The 23758-nt window shown below is 46.4% G+C and overlaps 1 long non-coding RNA gene and 1 pseudogene across 1 annotated transcript in view; both read left to right on the top strand.

Moving 5' to 3' along the window:
* The window catches only part of LOC144132297 (uncharacterized), an 86701-nt gene that overhangs the window by 49283 nt on the left and 13660 nt on the right, over window positions 1-23758 (top strand). Inside the window, exon 2 of the long non-coding RNA XR_013314764.1 lies at window positions 18283-18361. This is a non-coding gene — a long non-coding RNA (uncharacterized LOC144132297). The remainder of the gene's footprint in view (window positions 1-18282; window positions 18362-23758) is intronic.
* Window positions 4920-15691, top strand: LOC144133419 (uncharacterized; annotated as a pseudogene).

The raw sequence follows: 23758 nt of genomic DNA, 5'->3' as shown, positions 1-23758 counted from the left end.
ATCCGTATCACCGATACGGCGGCATACTCGTGGATGAAATGAAACTGTCTGAAAACTTGACTGTAGGCAGCAAAGGGCAAGTCCAAGGGTTCGTTGACCTCGGCAAGTACACCTCACCAGGGCAAGAAGGTGCTCAATGTGACCATGGCCTTGTAATTTTCTTTCAGCCATTCACAGGCCATTCACAGGCCATTCACAGTGACGAATCAAATCATTCGCTTCTTCACATTGACAAGGATGCATTTTCTTGTTGCTGGAGAAAATGCGTGCAACCAAAAAAAGAGAGAAAAGATGAAGTTCTTGAAGTTGAGACGTACTACATAACTTTCATAATGTTAACACAGCCAACAAGGTTTTCTTTTTTCATGGTGTTGTACATTACCCACATTGTGTCATCTGTTGTGACTTTTTAGTAATGTCTTATTCGCATTGTTACAAAGGTCCCATTAGTAAATTTGATGTCACAGTTTGGCTGTGTTTGACACAGGTAGAAATCAATTTTTGTAAGCTGGTTTATGACTGCATCGTGTTTGCCAATCAAATCTCAATGCCATGTGTGTATGCCTATTTTAGCATTGCATATTGACTTCTTTTTACTTGCCTTGTTTACTTTTTAGCTCAGTTTTTGTATAACTTGCAGTTCTCACCTACATTGATGCGTATTTTCTGTTCATTTTCTTTTGATGGTGTTTTTGACGTTTAATTGTGTGTCAAAATAAATGTCTTGCTAGACCTTGCTTTTCGATGAAGTCATCAAAATAAAGCGTTCAAGTATGGTTTCTAATGCTTCTACTTGAATTGAGACGTCATGGATAACACTGCAGCATCAAATCGAAACTGCACGGACGTTGTTTTGGTGACAAACTCATGGCAAGTCATTCGATTCGCCATCTTCCAGCACTTCGGGGTGCCCGCGGCGCACGCAGCGAATATACAGGGAAGCAAGTTCAAACATGGTTTTCAGTGCCTATACACGCTTTGCTTCGAGCCGTCAGAAAAGTGTGCCAACTAGCCTTTGTTGTAATCCGCGCGGTATCCTGAAATAGCTGCGACAGAAAGCGGCTGCTACGGGCGCGCGCGGGGAGCGTCTCGGAGCCGACAGCAGCGCCGCCGCGTCTGGATGAATTCTCGCTCCTTCTCCGGCTAGCCGATGCTGACACCTCTCCCTTCTAGCCACCATAACCATGTGCGTCATGGGCAGCATTTTAAAACTTTCGAAAGCGCTGCTACAGGGGACACCAAGACAGTCTAGCCACCCTAACCAAGAGAAAGAAAACGAAGGACACCGGAAGAAAACCGGGATATGTTTGGGCAGCCTATCCCGGAAGTCAGCCTTTGGCAGTGCATGAAATCGGACCTCAGCACGGTTTTTCTCTTTTTGTTTTCGTTTTCCACTTAGCACCTTGTCTTTTCGATGTCCTCGTCTTTTTTTCATGACAATGCCTACCTGTTGCGCCGTCAACTGCATGAGGAGAGCAGCAAAGTCCTCGGGAAAGACGTTTCAAAAATAAGGGTCCATTGCATCGCTATGGGACGACACTAGCAGACGTCAGAACGTCGCTGCACACAGTACGTACGGAGCCTCGTGTGCAGCTCTGTGTCGTCCCGTTGCGTTCGCGTCGCCAACTCTGCTCTTTGCTGTGATGCACGTTGTTGCGCTCTAAGCCCAAGTTATACCATCAATGGGGTATAAATTTAAGAAAGAATAGGTGGAAACCTTCATTAGGCAGCCGACTTGGCATTGACCATTTTACCGAATTTTGTGTTTAGACCGAACAGGAGTGGGGGCGAGGCCACAATCTGGTGGGGTGCCGTCGGTGTTCTGCTGGTACACATTCGACGGAGCTAGTGTATCAAGTACTGTTTCGTACTGTAGCAAATTATGCCTGAATGGGCTGTTATTCGTGATGCTTGGTGCAGTTGACTTCTAACAGCGTTTGTCACATGCGCTGCAGCATTCGTCTTTCTCGTCAGACGTTTCTCTCGCGCTGTGGAGATGAAACATGGCTGTGCTATTGAGTTAGATTAAAAGCACGTCTGGAAGGTAAATGACACCCTAAAGCGATAAACATCAGTTGCCGTCGATGAGAAGAGACATCGTCCGCCACCAAACCGAAACTGAGACAGCGGCAGTTCGAATGTCAGGATTTCCGCGCCATTGCCTTTTCTTTGCGACACGAAAATTTGTTTTTAAGATGGCCTAGACTGATCGCCATTCCACTACTTACCCTAAGTACGCTCGTAAGGCAAGAACCAGATCAGAAAATAGTGTTTAATGCACGTACCCCTTTGCCGCGGAGTGGTGGGACCTGCATGCCTGTTTTCTTCGGTTTCTCTGAAATTACAAGGTTCCCTAAGCAATGCACACATTTTTCTCGTTGAGCTTGCGTATTCCTTTGATATTACAGCAGATGTTACACGAAAACAACGCGAAAAATTGAGAACGGAAGGGCGAAACACGCGACTTTTTGCATTGAAATACACAGCAGACACCGAACTTCCGGGACATGTCCTCTTCTGGTGGCTTCACTTGCGCCCACTTCGGAAAGCGGGAATGCGGTATCACACTGGTCAGCATGGAGGAAGTAAAGAACTCAACAAAAATTCAACATATATACTGTATCATCTTGAGGCGTTTGCATCTCTCGATGAAAGGTGCTCATGGCTTCTGCCGTCAATGGCTCAGTGCTTTCTCCCAGAGAACACTGGCAAAAAATAAAACACAATATCAAATATCTTTTCTTCTAGCCTAAAGGGGAAGACATTCTGTTGCTCAGTTTCAATAGGAGGAGTAAGAAAGCTGTTCCAATTTTCAGCGCTTGCCTAAGAATAAACGTACAATGTGTACGTTTGTCATCAAGAAAAGCCAATAGAAACGGTCACTTAATATTATATATTAAAATCGCATTTTTATTTTTAAAAAATGCAGCCACAAATCAGCGGCTGCCTCTCAGCCTTACCATTGCAAAAAATAATAATAATAATAATAATAAACTCTTTTGCATCTGGTTATTCTTGAATGCAATTAGGAAAATTAAACCAAGTACACAGCAAAGTATACTTGCAGTCTTACAACACAGAGGATGGCCTTTTTGTTTTGTCTGGCGCACGAATAAAACCAGTGTGTATATTCCAGGGCATTAGGAGTACAGATGCTCAAGCGGCAGTAAATAACGGCATTTTTCGAAAAAGATATATGTTACAAACGCCATCCTTGTCGAGTTGCAAGTGCAATGGTTCCCGCTTTGAACTCCGCCACGTTACTCAGCCAGCTTGGTAATTTCGTTTCCGATGGCTGTTTGACGTGTTATCTTCATATTTCACAGACTTGTTTATCTCTCAGAATGGAGGAACTCTAGAACGCAAAGGCAAACAGCTAGTCCAGCAAAAAGCAGAGGATCGGAGTGTATGTGCTCAGCCGAGACGTGGAACCTGAGACTGCGCGCACTTTTACTCCCTCGAAAACCACCACCTTAAAAGTCAAACGTGACCTCGATACATATGTGTAAAGCAACAAAAATGCGCCCTACGTGCGCCTAGCTTTGACGTCGCCTGGCGAAGCACTAGTTGCAGCAAATAATCGTGGGCACAAGTGAAGACGAAAACGATAACGTACATTCCACAAACCTGTGAAATTGACGGCACGGCTCTTTGTTTCAGCCGACCTGAAACCATAAAATCCTCAGATTTGAAGTGAATAGAGCAGACACAGCTCCATTTCGATGGCGTCCAAGTTACGTCGCGTTCCAGCGCTTCTCTCCAAAAAGTTTTCAGTTTAGGATCTTTTGGAAACCTGTTGTGAAAGGTGCAGCACGTATCAAGATATGTAAAATTGAACCGGCATTCAGATTAAGTAACGTAATTTTTGTCCTAAGTCCCACTAAAACGATTTTCGTATTCAATATTACACATGGGCATGCCCTAGTCGGCAATAGTTTCGTTTTTGAAGGAATGGGCGAAGCGTATTTACTCACCGATGGAACGAAACCACAGGACGGCATTCTTCCGTGCGCTCCGGCATCCCGGCGCGCAGCATTTCATTGCGCAGCTCAGACGACCTAGCCGCACTTCATGAAACACACGGGCGCACTGAGGCACTGGCCTCTCGGCACATACAATTCTCCAAGCTCCATGACCTGTGTGCGCTTCTCAAATTTCGAGCGCAGCCGTGTTGATCGTCTGACGCAACACAGCGAGAGAACGAAACTGAAACCGAAATCCGGCTAAGAGCTACCGCTGCCTTGTCACGTGAGGGCCTATTTCCCAAGATTCTTCCCATTATATTTGTTATGACTAGGCTTCAAGAGTATGACGTCACGCTCCCTCCTAGTTTTTCTTCCTCCATGCTGGTCAGTGCTTTCACCTTCTGGAGCGCAAACCAACGTTGGCGCAAACTATGCGGTGGCGCTGATGTCATGGTAGGCAAAACAGGTTCCGCCTGCCTGTGGCTACCAATATATTATGTTTTCTATAATTCAGTGCTGGTTCACGGCAGCAATCCTGAAAAAAAAGCCGCTGATGCCAGCGCCGTGCAGAACCAGGGGTGCGTTCGGTAGTGCATGCTGTCGAAATAACGCAAGCGTTATTTCAATCCATGACGTCAGAAAAGACGTCACGTCTGGCATTTTTTTTGCGGGTTGAGCATTACTTTCTGAATGCTTTCAAGCCTGCGCCCATGGAGGAGAAAAAAAAGTTTTTTCTTCCTCCATGCCTGCGCCCAAAATTTTGACGTCACATTCGGCAGGCTGACACTTGCAGAAGCCGCATCGCCAGCGACATTATTTTTATCCCTGCTGTTTCTTTCACGCTCCCTGCGCCATGCGGGCCGGTTGGTTGCAGCGGCGTGGTCGCGTTTGTCGTCTCTCGTCGTTGTTTTGCAGAAATTTTGTTTCCGAGTGCGATGTGCAGTGGATACTAAAATGCCGAACAAGTGTTGTGTGCCGGGGTGCATCGGCATTTACGATACGGGCAAGAAGATACAAGTGTTTTCTTTCCCAAAAGACGACGACACTTTCAAGAAGTGGTTACGCGCCATTCCAAGGAAGGACCTCGTGCCCACTTCGTACACTAATACCCGTGTTACACGGGCGTTTTCAACGACAGTTCAGTTCACCGCCAGTTGAGGATTTCAACTGCCGTTGAACTCAACTGGAATCGCCAGCTGTTACACGAGCACTTCGCGTTCAGTTCAGTTAGCACTCTAAACCACATGTCCTCGCGTCTAGAGCGAAGTTTAAATAAGAAAAAAAGCATTGTGTGCATTTTTTCTTGTTGTAAATGATCGTAGTGTATATATTCTTTACTATAGTGACAATTATTTTTGTGTACTTTTTGCTTTGCGGCAGAAATTTGCGGGTTCGAAGCACACTGAGCCAAGACAATCCAGTAAGAGGACAAGTTTTTCGGTCTGTAGGTCGCCATCTTGTCAGTTGCCCGTTCAACTGGGATCCCCGATCTCAGTCGAACTCAACTGCCGTTGAGATTTCAACGCTAACTGCCGTGTAACACCGCTAACTGCCGTTCAGTTCAACTGAAAATCAACTGAACTGCCGTTGAAAACGCCCGTGTAACAGGGGTATAAGGTAAGTAATGTTTATGGTGCTGTTATGGGCTCCTGGTTGCTTTTACTTAATCAGCATGTTTATTGTGATACTTCCGAAGCCCAGATAGATTGATTGTGGCCACATTTCTTTGCTGCAAACAGGCTTATAGACAAAGGGGCTAGCATTAGGCTATTTCAATAGACTCGGTCTGTGCGCACGACGTCGTGATCTTGAACAGGAAAAGGTATGCATGGATGGATGGATGGATGGATACGGCTGAACCCTTTACATCGGGCGGTGGCTCGAGCCACCTATCCATGTCTTGTGAAATTTTACTCCTGTCTTGCTTTTAGCCACCAATCAGATAACCTTCGCTTGGTTACTTCTAACCTCTTAAAATCCACTTTCCCTTCACTGTCCCTAAACCCCAATGCCTTGGGTAAGTCAGCCCCGCTGCCTTCCACTGTACGGTGAAGCCCTTTACAGAAAAGTATCAAGTGTTCAGCCGTTTCCTCCTCCTCTCCGCACGCAATGCACAAAGTGTATATCTCCTGGTACCTGACTCTATACGTCTTAGTCCGCAAAACACCAGTCCTGGCCTCAAACAACAAAGAACTTCCCCTACAATTATCATAGATATTTTCTTTGACAATTTCCTGTTTAAAGGTCCGGTATGTTTCCAGTGCCCATTTCATCAGCATCCCTGTTTTCCACAAAGCTCTCTCTGTTCCTTTAACCTTTTTCTTAACCGATAATTTCTGATTTGCCCCCTTACTGCTGTCCAGATATTTGCTTGTCAATTTTCTAGTTCGCTTTCTCTATTTCGTGTCAACATTCTTTATATACAGGTATCTGAAAACTTTCCTAGACCACCGCTTTTCCTCCATCCTTCTCAATCGTTCCTCAAATGCTATCTTACTGCTAGCCTCTCTGCTCTCGAAAGACGCCCTTCCCATATCACCCTGTACCCCCTGATTTGGTGTATTGCCATGTGCTCCCAAAGCTAACCTCCCTACTCCCCGTTGCCTAATTTCCAGCCTTGCTTGAACATCTGGCCTCATACACAGGACCGCATTCCCGAAGGTCAGGCTAGGGACCATCACCCCTTTCCAGATTCCTCTTACCACCTCATACCTATTGTAATTCCACAGTGCCCTATTTTTCATGACAGCTGCATTCCTACTAGCTTTATTCATTACATATTTTTCATGCTCTGTCAGATACTCAACACTGTTATTTATCCACACCCCCAGATACTTGTACTCATTCGCTACTTTTAGCACGAACTCCTGTATTCTATGCTCGCCGCCCTCTTCATTAAATATCATGACTGCAGATTTTTCCTTACTATACTTGAAGCCTAATCTATCTCCCTCTGTACTGCATATGTCTAACAACTTCTGCAGGTCTTCCTTGTTGTCAGCCATTATCACTATATCGTCCGCGTATATTAGTCCCGGTAATGTCTGTTTAATCAATTCCCCTTGCTTGAAAAAAGATAGGTTGAAGCCTAGTCAGTTCCCCTCTAGCTTGGCCTCCAAACCTTGCAGGTACAAAATGAACAACAAAGGGGACAGAGGACATCCTTGTCTAAGCCCCCGCTGTATCTCTACAGGCCCTGATACATTTTTTTCCCATTTTATGAGCACTCTGTTACCTCTGTATATATCTTTTAAAAGATTAATTACTCCATTTTCCACATCCAATGTGCCCAATATGTCCCACAAATGCTCCTGAGTAACGTTGTCATAGGCTCCCCTAATATCCAGAAATGCTAGCAATAAGGGCCTATGTTCTTTTTCCGCAATTTCTATACACTGTGTCAATGAAAATAGATTGTCCTCCAACCTCCTTTGTTTCCGGAACCCATTCTGTAGTTCCCCTAACACCCCCTCGTTCTCCACCCAAGCCTGCAGTCTATCCTTTATAATTTGCATCACCACCCTGTAAACCACAGATGTCACTGTTATGGGGCGATAGTTACTTACGTCTGCTTTGTCCCCCTTTCCCTCATATATAATGTTCATTCTACTTAATTGCCATTCATCGGGGACTTTCTCATCCACTATCATTTTGTTCACTACCTGTATTAATGTTTGCTTGGATTTTGGTCCTAACTTCTTTATCAAGATAATCGGGATACCATCTGGTCCTGTTGATGTGCCACTAGGAACCTTCTTCTCTGCCCTTTCCCACTCTCCTTGCTCAAGTGAAGCTATTGCTGTAACCGGTCTATCCTCCTTCGATAAATTATATACCACGTGCTTTGCTGAAACTTTTTCCATCATCCTTGTTCGTATGTGTTTTATTGCTTCATCCCCTTCTAGTCGAATACCCTGATCTGTAACAATAAACCTTTGTTCTAGCCTAGTTTTATTACTCATTAGATGTTTCCAGAATTTTTGGGCTGCTTTTATATCCTTTTTATTTACTTTTAACATCCATTGGGCACCCTTTCTTCTAATTTTCTCATTAATCAAATAGGATGCGTCCCTTCTACACTTTATGAAGGTATCCCGTTTTCTGTCTACTTCGGGTTTTGGTTCCCCCCTCTTCTTGGAATATCTGTGTTCCCTGGATGCTTCCTTGCGCTTTTCTATTGCCCTCTTGACCTCCTCATCCCACCAACTCTTGGGTTTGCATCTTTTCCCTTTTAGCTTTACTCGCACCTTAGCTAGCTCTAGCTCCAGTAATCGAGTTAATTTGGTATAAGTCCATTCTGTTTCACTATCCTCAAAAATTACTTTCTCGACTTGTTTGGCTGCTACTTCCAATTGCTTTTCTGAGTAAAAATTTCCCCCTGATTGTTCATCTTGCTTCAGTCCTACATTGCTTTTTCTTCTGAAGCTCAACTTGACACGCTTGTGGTCACTACCTAGACTTCTGGAAACATCTTCACCTATGCTCATTACCCCTAATCTGTTATACATCCTCTGTGACATTCTGTTATACATCCTCCCATGTTATGAGCCCTTCACACTTCTCGGTGCTGTTGCATACAACTAAATCATGCCTGTCACACATGTCCTGCAGCATTGTTCCTGTCGAATCCGTATACCCATCCAGGTCTTCTATGTGTGCATTCATGTCGCCTAATATAATTATCTCGCCCTGTCCTCCTAGCTCATCAATGTCGCTTGCAATACATTCTAACATTTTCCTGTTTTCCTCTTTGGCATTAACCCCTGTCCACAGGTATACAAAGCCAAGGAGTGTTTGCTTGCCTGCCACTATTCCTTTTAGCCATAAATGTTCCCTGCATCCCAGTCTAACCCTTTGAAAATTCATACTTTTATGAATGAGTGCCCCAATTCCACCTCCCTTTCTGCTGCCCTCTGTTCTATTGCAATATTCCCATGCGTAGTCTGGGTTACTGGGTGGTTGCTCCATGTCTCTAAGATGTGTTTCCGCTAAACCATATACCATTAATTCCTCCTGTCTTAACTGTTCTTCTATTTCCTCCCATTTCAGTCTATTCCTGCCACCTTGCATGTTAATGAAACCTATATCTGAATTAACTTGGCCCTGGCGCTTGCGTCTCTTTCTTCCCCTATGGTTCCATTGTCCGTTTGATCTTAATTCTTCCTTCTCTACACTGGTTCTTTCAGAGCTCTGGGTCCCCCCAAAAAAGCTGTTGGCTGGCGACCTATCCTACTACCCACCTTCTTGCCAGTGGCACCACCGTAGTGGATGCCATCCTGTGCAAAAGGGTGGGGCCTAACCTCGTACACTTCCCTGTTGATTCATTTTAAACCAGCCAGAAGACGCGACACAAAGGAAGAAGCAAACAAGACGAGGCTGGACTAACAACTGAAGTTTTATTGAGAGGAAGAAAACAACGAAGACTCGCACTGAGATGCGCGCGCACATAAGCCGTATCAGTGAAAGGGCACACAAAAAAATTTTCAATGTCAGGGTCATACTAACAAGTTATCTAAAAAGGCAAATTCCTTAGCGTGAAGGTTTACCGACGGCTTAGCCACACACGTGTCCTTAGCCTTAGCAATGTAGAAGGCTTCAACTATCTCGCGACAGATTTGTTTTTCATTTGTATAAACTACAGTAGTGTCGCTGAAGTCAGGCGTGCAAAGAGACAGATCATCGTCCGATTTGCATTCTCGAGATTGCACGTGCAACGCCAGATTAGAGTTCGCCTTCCCACCCAGAGGGTTAGAATGCTTAGAACCCCTTGCAGAAAGAATGTGGTGTATCGCGTTCCGCTGCCTTGTGGTCGATGCTACTACGGGCAGACGGGCAGATGTCTAAATGTGCGCCTGACGGAGCATTCTAACTCTCTGGGTGGGAAGGCGAACTCTAATCTGGCGTTGCACGTGCAATCTCGAGAATGCAAATCGGACGATGATCTGTCTCTTTGCACGCCTGACTTCAGCGACACTACTGTAGTTTATAGAAATGAAAAACAAATCTGTCGCGAGATAGTTGAAGCCTTCTACATTGCTAAGGCTAAGGACACGTGTGTGGCTAAGCCGTCGGTAAACCTTCACGCTAAGGAATTTGCCTTTTTAGATAACTTGTTAGTAAGACCCTGACATTGAAAATTTTTTTTGTGTGCCCTTTCACTGATACGGCTTATGTGCGCGCGCATCTCAGTGCGAGTCTTCGTTGTTTTCTTCCTTTCAATAAAACTTCAGTTGTTAGTCCAGCCTCGTCTTGTTTGCTTCTTCCTTTGTGTCGCATCTTCTGCCTGGTTTAAAATGAATACTTACCAACTCGCCCAGTCCTCAACCTTGTTGGACTTCCCTGTTGACCTCCATCACCTCGTATCTTAGTCGTCAACTCAATAGCCTAATTACCCGATTAGTCTCCACGACCCTCCTTTCCGTTTCGTGAGCCTGCCTCTGGACCTCTGGGATTGTGCATATGGTCACTTGCACACTCTGAGGCCTCTCTAAGCCTAGGCATCCCCACCTCCAACTGCGTCTCAAGATTCTGGCTCCTCCCCTGCAGTACATCATTGAGACCAGCATGGATGGCCACAAGGTGTTCGCCATCCATGCTGCCCACCACCACCTCCCGGGCTCTGGCCATTGCATCTACCATGCACTTTCCCGACTGAGCCTCCACCTGCACCCGCCTGTCTGCCTTCACTGCCGTCAGAACGCCTCCCTCAACCCTCGCTACATTCGAGTCCCCGACCACCAGAACTCTCCTGCGCCCCAAACGTTCGCTTCCTAATTCCATCTGTTGGCCTCCGGATCGCTCTAGCTGACTCTCCTGCCGCTGTACGCTATTGTCGCGAGTTTCCATGCCCGCTTTAACCTTTATCATTTCATTCTCATTTTTCTCACTCAATGCTCGCTGCACTACAGCACTGTACGATCGACGAGCCTCGTCCCCCACCTGACACTTCTCCGAACTGGGGTGCCCAGCCGGCCGCGACCTGAGCGCTTCAACCTGTTTTTCTAGCTGGGTCCGCTTTTCCCGCTCTTCTTTAATCTCGCCCACCATTCGCTTCAACAGGGCGGCATTATTCTCCTCCTTTTTAATCAAATCGGCGACCTGAGCTTCCAGCTTAATCCGTGCCTCTCGTTCGACCTGCCGGTCCGCATTAAGTGCATTCAACCCAGCTTCCCATTCCCCTTTTAACGCATGAACGGCGTCCCCAAACCGCTTGCACATCTTACACACGAAGCTGGCCTCATCCGCCTCGGCTAAGCTCCCGAACCCAGTCTCATCTAAGTAACACCAACGGTCGCACTCCTGGCACTGTACTAACTCCCCGTCCTCGTCCTCCTTAACTTTCCTAGCTTGTCGACCCATCGTCCGGCCGACTACGCCTTGTGAAAGCCTGCCAAAATTCCTATGCCGATAGCCCTCGACCCTGCGCAACGTAAAAACCCGCCAAAAATTATTCTCACACACCTCCGCTGGCCTCCCTACACTTAACTCGGTCTAAAACTACCGCCCGACAGCGACCTTAGCGCCCTCAGCGGCGGTGGCGGCAGCGACGGATTTAAGCCCGTTTCACATGCAAGCGAACCGCTCGCGAACTCCGCCGCCGCGGCGCATACACCCTCTCGCGAGCTTTCGTTTCACATGCATCGCCGCTGCGCGTTTCCCACCGCTGCGAAAACCAACGTTGCTGGCAAAAGATATGCGCCTGCAACCGGTTTTGGTGGCCTGCAACCAGTTTTGTTGGCCTGCAAACACAAAAAAAGCGTAATATAAAAGCATTATTTTGTCAATTCTTTTCACAGATTCTTTAAATAAATATAATTCTTGCGTTTTAAGCATTAAACAGCACTTTATACAATTTATTTTTTAAACAAAAGTTCGTACGTGCGGCGTACAAACTCGCGTGGCAACGCTGGGCCGTCATTGGTTGAGATGCGGTGCTGCCGCGTCGCCGCCGCGAAAATTTCCAACTTGCCCGAACCTCACCGCTCCAGCCGCTGGGGCTTTCTCCGCCGCTTGAGAGAGGGTGTACTCGCCGCCGCGGCGGAGTTCGCGAGCGATTCGCTTGCATGTGAAACAGGCATCAAGCGGCGGAGGAAGCCCCAGCGGCTGGAGCGGCGAGGTTCGGGCAAGTTGGAAATTTTCGCGGCGGCGACGCGGCAGCACCGCATCTCAACCAATGACCGCCCGGCAAGGGTGGCTAGACTGGCCCGGCGTTGCCACGCGAGTTTGTACGCCGCACGTACGAACTTTTGTTTAGGAAAGAAATTGTATAAAGCGCTGTTTAATGCTTAAAACGCAATAATTATATTTATTTAAATAAACTATGAAAAGAAATGACAAAACGATGCTTTTATATTATGCTTTTTTGTGTTTGCAGGCCACCAAAACCGGTTGCAGGCGCATATCTTTTGCCCGCAACATTGGTTTTCGCAGCGGTGGGAAACGCGCAGCGGCGATGCATGTGAAACGAAAGCTCGCGAACCGCTTCGCAGCGCCGTGCCGCTGTTCGCTCTGTTCGCCAATTCGCTTGCATGTGAACCGCCCTTAATGTTCGGCTCAGCCGCCGGCCACCGCGACTACTCAAATCGGCGGCCGGACGTACTACAGTTGAATCCCGCTACAACGAAATCGACGGGACGCGCGAGAAATTTCGTTGTCGCGAAATTTCTCGCGCGTCCTGTCGAAATTACGACGAATAAACGACTCCCAACCAAATTTTTAAATAAATAATACATTAAAATGTATTAGACATACATTCCGTGCATTATTTAGCTGCTCCAAGCCACTGGTTTAGCAGGGAATAATCTCGTACAACACCCAACTTTTGAATAAAGGCGGGCCACTGACCGGTGAAGGCTCCCGAAAAATTCGTAGAAGCGAATGAGTGCTCACAAAGTAATTCGTTTTCGAGGGAATTTTAATACATTAACTCCTATGGGGATTTCGTTGAAGCGGCATTCGTTATGCCGGGATTCAACTGTTCTGCTTGGCGCGGCGTCGTGAGCTGCTGCTGGCGTTGCAGTCTGTAAATAAAGCGATGTGCGATGGCAATTCTTTTCCGCTTTTACGGGGGTACCCGAATTGCTGGCAGCGAGATTCGTGACAGTTGCGCTGAAAAGCACAACGCCGTGCTCGTGCCGTATTGCCCCGAATCAGAATTAACTGACATCCCTTTACTGTTGAAGAATGTTTGGCTCGGCCGCCGCAACGCCGTGCTCGTGCCGTATTGCTCAAAATCAGAACTGACACGCCTTAGAACAGTAATATACCCCGACCCTAATCGTCGTCGGGCTGACTCGAGCGCGGGACTCGATCTTAGGTTGGTGCACCTTATCACATTTACCAGCAGTCATAGACTGTACGACAGCAGCTTATAACTGGTTTTCTAGCAGTGCTACATTCTCTGTTCGGCGAAGTGGCTGCCTGCCTGGAATCGTGGAGCCGTGTGAAGTACTGCTACTTTAAGTTTTGAAGACTGTCACATAAGTTCTACTAGTTCACAATGAAAAAGCATAGGCATGCGAGGAAACAGTGGTAAAGTAGAACTACAATTTTCGGGCAATTTATCAGAAGGAACAATAATAATTATTTCTTTCCATTAAGTAAAAGTGCAGTGTGCGGCATAATAAGTCGTAACCAAAACTCCTGTACGTGCCCGGCGGGTCCAAACTCAATTTGCATGTATCCGGCTTTCGTAAGTCCGCTGCTGATGCGGCCGAATATGTTTCCAAAGGAAAATTCGATGTGCACAAGGAAGCGGGCGAGCATCACGGCGCTGACCGCACCTGCGATCGATCAGTATATATCGCCAGCATGGGCAGCGGTAGCGGCACACAACGCCGAGCCGTCCGGCCGCCAATTTGAGTAACGTGACTACGACAAGAAAGCAGTCTCCGCGACCATCTGCGAGCCATGTTTGGCGCCGGAGTAGGGGGGCACGGGCTCGACAGCCGGCAGCCGAACCCAAACAGTCTTCGTCGAGCACGCGCCGCCACCGCCGCTGAGGGCGCTAAGGTCGCGTCGTGTGCATACCTTTTCCAGTTCAAGATCACGACGTCGTGCGCACAGACCGAGTCATTTTAATAAGTGGATTCTGAGATGTTTACGAAACGCTTGTACATTTGTGCAGGTTTGCACCGATCATTTCGACGCTTCATGCATCGAGACGACGACATCGTACATGGATCCAAGAACAGGAAATTTTCTTGCAGTTCGATTGCCAGTACCACGGTTGCGCCGTGGATCAGTGCCTACCGTATTTCCCAACTGCCCTTCGTACCTTTCAGCACCAGACAACAGCAAGAGAGAAGCACCTGATGCTAAGAGGAGCCGACTAGAAGCTTCCCAATTCGCCCGTGAGGTCAAAGGATCACTGGCGTCATATGAAGCGGAGCAGGAGAGAGACCAATTTTCGTCACTCTAAGAACTACAGGCGCGCCTGCAAGTGGCCTCAGTGTCAGTGCAGTGGACTGTGATTCATAAAGAAAAGTGTACGATGTTTTTGAACATCACCATTGATCATGAACCTTGGTTGAAGGCGTCATTCACAGTGTTCGAAAACCTCCAAGTCTCAGCCTGCTACCAAGGATCCGCGATCAAGAATCTTGGTAGCGCTGTTGTACGAGACTCGGTTTGCAAAGTAAGCTCCTTGTGGGAAATTTTGAACAACCTGTGCATACTGTCTGACGAGTCTGGCGAGCGTTGTAGGCCACCTGTCGTTTGCAGTAAATTCCCTTCTAGACAAATTGGAAGCAAGCATTAATGAAAACAAGAAATGGGCTGTGAAATTTTTAAAGGAACAGCTAACACTGCTCTCTGCAGAGCGTATTCATTACAGCACACAGGTAATGGTGTTTGCATGCATTCTCCACACAATATCGCCGCATGCCTACAAGTATTTGAGAAAAACAAGTACACTAGCCTAGCCCCATCCGATCACCATTAGGAAAGTGTGCTCATCTGTACAAATGTGCCCAGAAATTGATTCTTGTGATGCAACTTTTCTTCAGTATGTTTCCCAGAGATTTACACATCTGCAGCCACATGAAAAGACAGTGATGTTGATGCTTGATGAAATTCATATCAAGCCTTATTTTGATTATAAGGGGGGCAGCATATGTGGTGCTCCAGTGAATTCCAGCGAGGCAGCCACTTCTGTACACGTTTATGACACAAAGTCTGCTGAGCTCATTCAAGGAGGTAGCACACATTCTTCCGAGAAAAACCATACAGGGCGACCAACTCATGCCATACTGAAGAAGGCGATCATACGCTTAGAAGAGATTGGGTACAGGGTCATAGCCGTTGTTTGTGACAATAACTCTCTAAACAGAAAGGTAATGAAGATGTTTCTGCCAAAGCCAATGCTTCGTCATGTTTATCCACATCCGGCAGATCCAGATCGGCCATTGTTTTATGTGGTAGATGCTGTACATCTTTTGAAGTGTGTCAGAAACAATTGGCTGAATCAGAAAAATGCGGGGACTTGCTTTTTCTACCCACGCTTTGAGCTTTCAAGCAATGATGTTTGTCCTAAATGCAAAATGACTTCCTCATTTAAGAATTTGGGAGATTTACATAAAGAGGAGTCATCTCTACTGATAAAGTCTTAGGTATGGCTTGACGTCCAAGGCACTTAATCCGAGCAACTTGGAACAGCAAAATGTGAAGCTGGTACTGCAGGTTTTTAATTCGGATGTAGCCACAACCCTGGCAGCTTGCAGTGGTGAAGCTGATTTCCAACATGCGGCAGCAACAGCAGATTTTATCAAAATCATTCTTCGCTGGTGGAGTATTGCCAATGTAAAAACGCCAAATAAAGGCTTCTATCATCGTACTGTTTACGAAGAACCCATGTCTTGCAGTACATATGACCCAAAAGCCCTAAGGCTACCTGCCCAATCCTTACTGCCATTGGCAAAGTACTGCATAAGTGAACTTGATTTTAAGTACGGCCTACTAGGGAAAGTTCAAACGGATCCTCTCGGGAGTCGTTTTGGACAGTACCGGCAAATGGCTGGTGGGCAGTACCACATATCTCTTCGACAGCTTTGTGAGACAGAGGGCAGGATTCGCCTTCAGAATGCCTTGCCAAAGATGAGCACTGATGGCTTCAGAAACATCGAAGAGACAAACAGTGTCAGCGATGTAGGAACCTCCTTTAGTGTTCAAGTTGTAGACGCTGACCTTGATGCACTAAGAGAACGAATGCCAGTTATTGGTTGTGTTGGCGGGTATTGTGCGCATGCTACAATGAAAGTTTTAAAGTGCGAAAGTTGCCGAGGATACTTGGTTGTTACCGGAAGTGAGACGAAAATGGAAGAAGACACCCATTCCTTAATCGCACAACTGGACCAAGGTGGACTCAAGTTTTCCTCTGCCGTTGTGATTACTATAGTCATATACACGGAGGTTGTAGTTACAAAGCTTGTAACACAAAGTGCCTGCACACAATTTCTCCATGGGCCCAACCAAAGGAATGTCGTTCGGCAACTGACGCTCAACTCTCTACCGAGGCTCTGAAAGATGGATGAAATAATATTTTCTTCTAACCTACAGTTAAGATGAAGATGCGAGTATGGTTTTCGTTTTCTACCTCTTGGCATTGCAATGTGCTATGTTCTGCTTCCTCTCATTCATCTGAAACTTGTACCGTACCACAGGTCCAACTTTAATATACAGATTGGTATCGTAACTGTGTGTATCTCTTGTCGGTGCAACAACATGTTTCGGCTGTCAGTTGTTTACGATTTTATAGCACGCAGTATAGAAGGCAACATCCGTCTACATCACAGCGCAGTATCGTTTTCTGTCTTTCATGTATTTTGGCCGCGAACGATGTGCAGTCATAAATATCTGTAAATATGCATACAGACAAAGCCTGCTGTGATAAATAAATATGTATAATTCTGTCCGTAATCTTAATTATTTTTCTTTGCCCTGATAAATCGCGCGGACCTGGCGGTCGACGAGCCTGTCTGTGGCATCAGTTCCCGTGAGGCGAGCGGGCGGCAATCGCTCGCGGCCCTCAGCCGGCGCGCAGTGACGTCGTTGACGTCGCGTCACGTGACACAGGCCTGAAAGCTGTTCAGGGGGTAATGGTTTGAGCCATAAAGTTTCTTTAACTGGAGGGAAATCTGGCGCCTCGCCTATGGGAGTTTGCATGGAGCTTCCTCGAGAGCACCTGTACCACCATGGGCGCTCTAAAGGCGGAGAGCTACCGACTGCAGAACTACAACTTTTGCCCAAAAAATAATGAAAAACAAGCGTTGTACAATAATCAAGAATGTCATATCATTCAATATTCTGTCTATAAATTGTAAAAAACGAGCAGAAAAGCATGTAAATGCAAATTTTGCTCACAATAAGCGATGGCTTGCTCTCCTATATGCCAAGCACTGCAGACCACAAAAGCCAATATTTTGTGCTTAACAGGCGCACATTAAAAAAATGTTTTTGAAAAAAATGTCGCTTCAACATTTTAGAAGGTTTCTCCTACACATTTCGGGAAACAAAAACCTTTTATTGGTGTCGTGTGCTGTTGCGTTTTCGCTACTATGGTTTTTGCACAATACTTTTGTGCTGAAGTCGTCTGTGCATGGAGCGCACCGTGGATACGGAATGGGACATCCTAGTAACGTCACTCTATGTTCCTGAAAAAAAATGAATGAATGAATGAATGAATGAATGAATGAATGAATGAATGGGGCGATGAGCACCAAGTAGCTCATCGCCCCATGATGCTTTGCGCGCCCATGGTGGTTAGAGTGCCTCAATGCCAGCGCCGCCGCTCCCGGGTGGAGACAACTTAAGCGACGCCGCCATATTGAATCACACGGGATCAGCGGCGCTAGCGTTTGTAACAGCGCCGTTCATGCTCTCGGCGCGCTTCAAAGTGTTTTAACTTGAACGGCCTCTTGCAGCGAGAGCTACACTGGGCTACCAGTCGAGCGTTTCGCGGTCCATGGGAGAGGCCAGTTGTGGTTCAATATGGCGGCGTCGCTTAAGTTGTCTTTACACGGGAACGGCGGCGCTGGCATCGAGGCACCCTAATGGTGGTACAGGTGCAGCACCGCCAGCTTTCCCTCTAGTTAATAGCAAGCAACTCTGTGGTTTGAGCCATGTTTGAGCCGAGCCGAGCGTTGCTCTCAGTAGCACTATGGCCGGTTCGCGGAACGAGCGTGCGATCGTGTTGCACGTTAGTAATTTGTTCTTTCTTTTTTTCTATCTTTTGGTATGCACATACTGAGTGATTGCCTATTATCTGACACTTGGCATTCCGTTGTCAACTTTCCTGCGCCCGAATATTTTGTGTTTGCAGATAACCCAGGACTAGCACTGAGCCCGCTTGTGCGGCAGTGGACCCAAACGCCCGGAAGGAAAGACTCATCTGCTTTATTGTAAGTTTTGCTCAAAAGCTCTGTGCAGGTCTACAGAAAAGAGCATGCGCTGAGCGTGTTTTTATATCTTTCTCAACCCAGCGCAATGTAACTCACGGTCATGTAAAACGCGCATAATTACCAGCTTTTGCGTGCTCCCGAAAAAAGGCGGGAAACTTTTGACAACAGTCCAGTTGAACCACGACCGGCTTTATTACTAATAAAGCCGGTCGTGAGTTGAACTAACCGTTTGTGCGATGAGTTTTGTACGCGGTCCGATTTTTTGTGGCCCCGCGGCTGAGAAAGTCTGTAGAGTGTTGACTTAATGCTGCACTTTACAGTTGTGTCCTGCTGTTGTTTATTTATTTCGTTTACCCTCAGGGCCAGAGGCATTACAGAGGGGGGTGGTTACAAAAAATAAAAATAAACAACATATAAAGCAGCAAAGAAATTAGTAATACAGAAATGATGGCTCCTAGTCATACAATATTATCTAATGGGTTATTGATGTGCTGATTATTAGAATATAATATAGTACATACAGTGCATCAATACGGTGAAAAAAAAAGAGATTTTGATAGTGCAACGAAGAGTTTCAGATGGCCAACTTATACAATGTTATACAGTATAAGGCAGAACATACATTGCAGCAATAGAGTGAAAAAAAAATGGCAGTACAACAAGTAAAAAGAATAAAAGAATCAGATGCTCCTACTTATACAGTAAAAGCTCGTTAATTCAAACTTCACAGGACCGGGAAAAAAGTTTGAATTATCCGATGTTCGAATTATCGAATGACCTTGAAAAAACTGACAAGAACCATTTGCATTACGGTACATGTACCGTACTTACTCGCGTAACAAACCCACTCGCATAATGAACACACCAACCCCCGATTTTGGCCTAAGAATTTGAAGGAAAAAAAATCTGTCCCTCTGTTTCGCACCCATCGGTCCACAACGCATTTCTTGGCAGTGCGCCAAGATGCGCAGGGTAACATCACGGTGTGTTTACCTTTTGACATTAGCTCTATTAGGGGGTGGGATGGGGGGGGGGGAGCGAACTTGGCAGAGTGCCAGCGCTTGTCCGGTTGTACTAGTAGTAGTAAGTGGTTTTTTATTAAAATAATCATAAAAAGGAAGGAAAAGAGAGTTGGTAGCCCCGGCATCTGCCATCGATACTGAAGCACCTGAGCTGGGGCAGCGGAAATAAAGGATAGCAGGCAGAATGGAGAAATGAAATGAAAGAGGTGAAGGGACAGGAAGAGAGGATAGGGGAAGAGGTAATACACTCAAACTATTTACACAGTAAGAAATGTGTCCAGGTTGTGCGCGTGATTAGTTCATGATGGAGCAATAAAAAATGGCCTGGCTTAGCTTATGGTTAAGCCTAGGATGCGAAGCATACGTCGCTTGGCAAGCCGTACTTCTCGTTCTTCTCCCGTTTCCGTTGCTCTTTGTAACTTGCGCTTTGCGGTCTGGCGAGCCGCCCTCTCCCTGGCCGACATCTCGCTGCTCAACTGACTCAACGAGTGCGTCGCCTTTTATACAATTGCGTGACGTCAGTATCTCCTAGCGGTAGGAGCGGGAGTTAGGCCGCCGGCGGAGGCTGCGCGTCCGCAAGCGAGCGCACGAGTTGAGCCCCAGCTTTCACAGCTGTTGTGTTGTCATATCACGTGGTGCGCCGATGTAGGTCAAGTGGTAGCTACGCGGCCGCGCGCGGCGCAGCAAGGAAGAGCTCGTTTGTGGGGCTAGTATGCTTCGCATAAAAACATGCACGTTCGGTCACTGCGTGTAACTACCTGGTGGAGAACAGACGGTCGTGCAAGCCTCGTTTTCATTACGTTCGCCTTGTCGTGCCATGGGTGAATGGGGCGGACGCCATCTACTGCCACTCAGTCATTGGAATGTGCGATAGCAGCAAACGATGCTAAAAGCCGGCGTCATGATCGCGGCTGACCGCGTGCGTCCGTTGGCGACTTTCGCGAGTTTTTCGCAGATAATTTGTAGCGCCCGTCCGAAGTCATAGACTTTCATGGGCGTTGGCCGGGACCGCGCAGACAGTACTTATCCGTATTTCCGAATTAAGGGCTCGAATTAAACCCGACCGCGGCGGCTGCGTTTCGATGGAGGCAAAACGGTAAGGCGCCCGTGTGCTGTGCGATGTCAGTGCACGTTAAAGATCCCCAGGTGGTCGAAAATTATTCCGGAGCCCTCCACTACGGCTCCTCAGGAAGGCCAGGAACGGTGTCTCTTGGAAGGTCTAGAATGTTTTGCCAAGAATGTAAAAGTGACTGGACCTAATCGGGCAGAGGTTCGTTTGCAGGAAGTGGTGAAATTCTTCAAGCAAAATGATCTCTGTCTGTTGCAGGCAGATAAGATGGGAGGATTTGTGACCTTGCCAAGGACCATGTACAATGAAAAAGCTACATTGGCCGTTAACAAGAACTTCACTCGTGTGAAAAGGGGGCAAACTAGAATTAAGACTAAAGCAATCGAGTTGTGCAAGCGTTTAGATCTTCAGAGGCTTGCAAGACATATTACTGTTAGTGAAAGTGGGGCATTGAATGTTTTCTTCAGTGTTAAGACTCACAAATAGGATACTCCGTTTCGTACCATTGTGAACGAAGGTGGCACATGGCAGCACTGTGTTAGTAAATTTCTTTTAAATGTTTTGAATGTCCTCGATATAAGTGACCCCTTCTTGGTAAAGAATTCAACTGACATTGTTCGTTTTTTTTCAAGATCATAGTGATGTAGATTATGCGTTCTCTATCGATGTGGTAGAGCTCTTTTATGCTGTGCCTCATCCTGAACTCTTCGCTGCCGTCAAAGACTGCATAGATGAAAATGGTGTTGTTGCTTTCCAGAATGCAGCAGGCATGACAATGGATAACTTTTTAACCCTTTTAGAGTTTTGTCTTTGTTGCACTTTTATCAAATTTGACGACCAGTTTTATCTGCAAAAGAAAGGTATCTGTATAGGTTCATGCATTGCACCGGTTTTGTGCAACATCTTTTTATCATACATTGATCGCTGTTACACGATCGTTTTAATCATTTTAACAGTGACAAAGTCCTTAAAGTTTTTCGTTATATCGACGACTTTTTAATTGCATTAAACAAGCAATGTTCCATTTCAAATGAGCAAACACAGATGTCTGTTCTCGATGATTTTAAACTTCTGGGAAAAGGACTAACTTTTACTTATGAGCTTCCGCAGGAAGGCATTCTTCAGTTCTTAGACCTACGGTTAATACTCAAGGAGGGGCATGTTTGCTGGGCGTATTCCCCTTGGGCACAAAAAGAGCTCTTGCTATACAGTTCTGCCCATTCTAAATTAGTTAAGAGAGGCATGGTAACTCTATGCCTGGAATCCGCGCTGCGGAGATCGTGTGTTCTTGAGATGCAAGCAAGTTTCGATCATCAATTGGGTAGGCTGTTTTCAGCTGGCTACCCTGGGTCGGTCTTGGCGTCGGCGGCGGAAACGTTGCTGAAGAAAATGAAGCCCGGAACGCGCACGAAGCCCCTGAAGAGTGAACGGGAACCGGAAGTGGTTCCCTACATCCACAAGATCACCCACAACTTAAAAAAGGTGGAAAATCGGTTTGACGTGCCGGTGGTTTTTTCAGCACCCAGGAAACTCGCGCAACTTTGCAGCCGCATCACATGCGAAGACAAAAAAGGGGGCTGTCAAAAGAACCACGAAAAACGTTTTGTTAAGTGCGCCATGAACGTTGTTTGTAAGATTCCCCTGTCTTGTGGCAAAGTGTACATCGGCCAGACGGGGCGATGCGTTAATGACCGACTCGGGGAGCATAAAAGACCTGGCTAATAGGGAGCGCACGAATCTTGTTGACCACTGCATTGCTTGCAGAGCTTGTGAACCACGTTTCCGTTGCGTGTCAGTCCTTGGCAGAAGTAAGCAAAAAGCCGCTCGTGAAACCTTGGAGACATTTTTTATAAGGAAATCTGGATCAGATTGCGTGAGTGACACTTCAGTTGCCTTGTATAACGCTGAAGTCAATTTCCTATCTCGTCTAGTGCGATGACTTTTCCCTTGGCAATTTCCAAGTGTCTTGTTAGGCTGCGCCTGCGCAGGCCTGTGGTTTTATATATGCCGTCGTGGTTCCCTCAATAAATCAGTTGCAAGTTAGCGCTCGTATTTGTCTCTGTTCTCTGTGTCCCTGTCGTGGTTGCGCTAAAAATATGTGTAATTTTCCACTACGGCACCTATTTCTTCCTTTCTTCTTTCACTCCCTCCTTTATCCCTTCCCTTACGGCGTGGTTCAAGTGTCCAATGATATGAGACTGATATTGCGCCATTTCCTTTCCCCAAAAACCAATTTTAAAAAATTTTAAAAAATTAACGAGTATTTAGTTGCGAGTTTCGGAGGCTGCGCGGAAAAGAGGGTAGGCAGCCGCCACCGCGGCCGCTAACCCCTACCCTCCGGCGCCGCCGGCCGCTGCACCGGTGATGGCGCCATTTAGGCTTTACCCACTCTTCCACAGTTTTATCTGGTTCCATCTTCTGACCCCATTTAGGACGTGCGCAGCCTTTAGCTATGCAGAGGTGCTTTTTTTTTTGGCCACGTGCTGTGTGCCGAGCCGCCCAGACGTGGCGGCACGTAGTTCAAATTATCCTTAGCAGAACCAACTCGCTTTCAAATTAATAGGCTTTTTTACACACAAATCTCTATGGAGCTTGGCCGGACCAAGTAGTGTAGTTCGAATTATCCGAAAATTCGAATTATCGAGGTTCGAATTAACGAGCTTTCACTGTACAGTGTTCTCTAATGCGGTCTTGAAGTGTTTGTTGTCAGCAATGGTAGCGGTTGATGCGGGAACGTCATTGCACTCAATTGCTGTGTGTGGGAAGAATGACTGAAACATGGCATTGGTTTTGCATGATGGAATTCTGACTTTGTTACTGTGATCTAACCTTGATGAAATGTATTGGGGAGGGGAGATCAGTTCGTCGCGAAGGGAGGGATGATGAAATATCCGGTGAAAAAGTGAAAGCCTAAGGTCTTTACAACGAGATGCTAACGATGGCAAGCTAAGATTTAGTTTCATTGCACAAATGCTTGCAGTTTGGTTATAATTGCAAAGAATAAAACGAGCGGAATTGTTTTGTACCATTTCTAATGAGTGAGTTAGGTTTTGTTGAAAGGGATCCCAAACTGCTGCAACATACTCGAGCTTTGAGCGGATCAGTGACTTATATAACAATAGTTTTAAGGAAGAAGGTGCCTTAGAGAAATTACGTTTTAGATATTCCAGCATGCGATTAGCATTATTAATTACGAAAGAAATGTGAATGGACCAAGTGAGGTTGCTAGTAATATGAACACCAAGGTACTTGTAAGATGAAACAGGATCTAGAGGGACATTATTACCGTGGTAGGAAGGTAGCTGA

Source organism: Amblyomma americanum, chromosome 5 (genome assembly GCF_052857255.1).
Source record: "Amblyomma americanum isolate KBUSLIRL-KWMA chromosome 5, ASM5285725v1, whole genome shotgun sequence".
Lineage (NCBI taxonomy): Eukaryota > Metazoa > Arthropoda > Arachnida > Ixodida > Ixodidae > Amblyomma > Amblyomma americanum.
Note: the sequence above shows the minus strand (reverse complement) of the source record. Positions and strands in the feature narration are given on the sequence as shown.